The sequence below is a fragment of the Myotis lucifugus genome, unplaced genomic scaffold (genome assembly GCF_000147115.1).
Source record: "Myotis lucifugus unplaced genomic scaffold, Myoluc2.0 scaffold_7, whole genome shotgun sequence".
In the NCBI taxonomy this organism is placed as follows: domain Eukaryota; kingdom Metazoa; phylum Chordata; class Mammalia; order Chiroptera; family Vespertilionidae; genus Myotis; species Myotis lucifugus.
This window is the reverse complement of record NW_005871055.1, coordinates 13,543,562-13,545,039: the sequence shown is the minus strand read 5'-3', so window position 1 is coordinate 13,545,039 and position 1,478 is coordinate 13,543,562.

Here is a 1,478-nt window from a genome sequence, read left to right as displayed (position 1 = left end):
AAGGCCGCCAGGCAAGGCCTGGTTAGCGCCGCGCTGGGAGCGGCACTCAGTCAGTCGGGTACACTGCAGTGCAGCACCCCTCCACAGAGGTGGCTCCGCCCCTCAACCCCCTCCTCAGGGCTGCGGGTTGGTGCCCCTCTGCCAGGCGTCCTTCAATGCTCCTTGTTTCCCGCCAGGACGACCCGAGTCTTGGGGTCACTGCAGAACCTCGCTCTCCACTGGCCCCCTGTTCCAGCCCAAGCCCCCTCCGGGGCACCCCGCCTCGCCAGGTTTTTGCCTTTGATCTGTGGCATTGGTGACAGCACACTCCTAGCAAGCCTGGTACCCAGAGGGGCACAGGGTCAGTTCTTTGCCCAGAATGTTAGAGGTTGCAGTCGCATTTGCAGATGTCACCCAGAGCCTGATGGTGAAGGCAGCACCTGTGTGGGGTGTCCTCATAGAGGGACGGTGCGGCATCGCTCTGCGCCCGCCCGCCTCCTGGCCATTACTTTGCCAAAGCCGTGGTGCTAGCCCGGGAGCCGCCCTCAGGCAGCCCGCAGTCTGGTCTCCTGCCTCTGCTAGGTCTCCACCCTCACCTGAGTCACCTCCTTTCTTCCACATTCAGCCTTCATCCATCCCTCTCTCCTGCAGTGCTTGCGCTCCAGGCCCAAAAGAAAAGGACCAAGACCAAGAAGGACAAAGCCCAAAGGAAGTGAGTCTTGAACCCCCACATCCCATTCTCCGGATTTCCTCCTGCACCTCCTCTCTGTGTCACATCTTGAAAGGCACCCTGCAGCCCAGCCTCATGGCCTCCCGGCGGCCTGGTAGAGTCGGTCTCCGGGAAGCTGTGGATCTGTGGCCAGAGGCCCAGCCTGGGTCCCAGCAACCCCATGCCTGTTGGAAAGGGCTGTTGGAGGAGGACCAGAGCCTATTGGTCATTAGCTCCTTCCCAACTCCAGAGGAGGCACCACAGGCTCACGTCCCAGCCGCAGGCCCCACTCCCCACTCCCCGCACCCCCTGCCAAGCAGTCATGACATTACGAGTCCCGACCTAATTTGCATATTTCTCTCTTATTATATAGGATATAATAAAAAGGTAATATGCTAATTAGACCGAACATCCTTCCAGAGGAAGCCGGGGCCCAAGCAAAGCCCAGGTCCCAGGTGCCTGCCAGCAGCCCGAGGGCAGCAGCCCGATCCCAGGTGACTGCTGACAACTGGAGGAGAAAAGCCCAGGTCCGGGTGCCAGAGGGAAGCCAGTGCCGGCAGCCGGGGGAAAGAAGGCCTACCCTTGCACAAATTTTCATGCATCTGGCCACTAGTACTTGATAATGTCCCAGAGGTCCTTTGAAGTCTCCTCATTTTTTTTTTAATTCTTTTTTCTTTTTGTTGTTCCAACTGGGTGTATCTACTACTTGGTCTTCTAAAGTTCTGATTCTATCCTCTGCTTCATCTAATCTGTTATTGATTCCTTCTAGTGTATTCTTCATTTATGACTG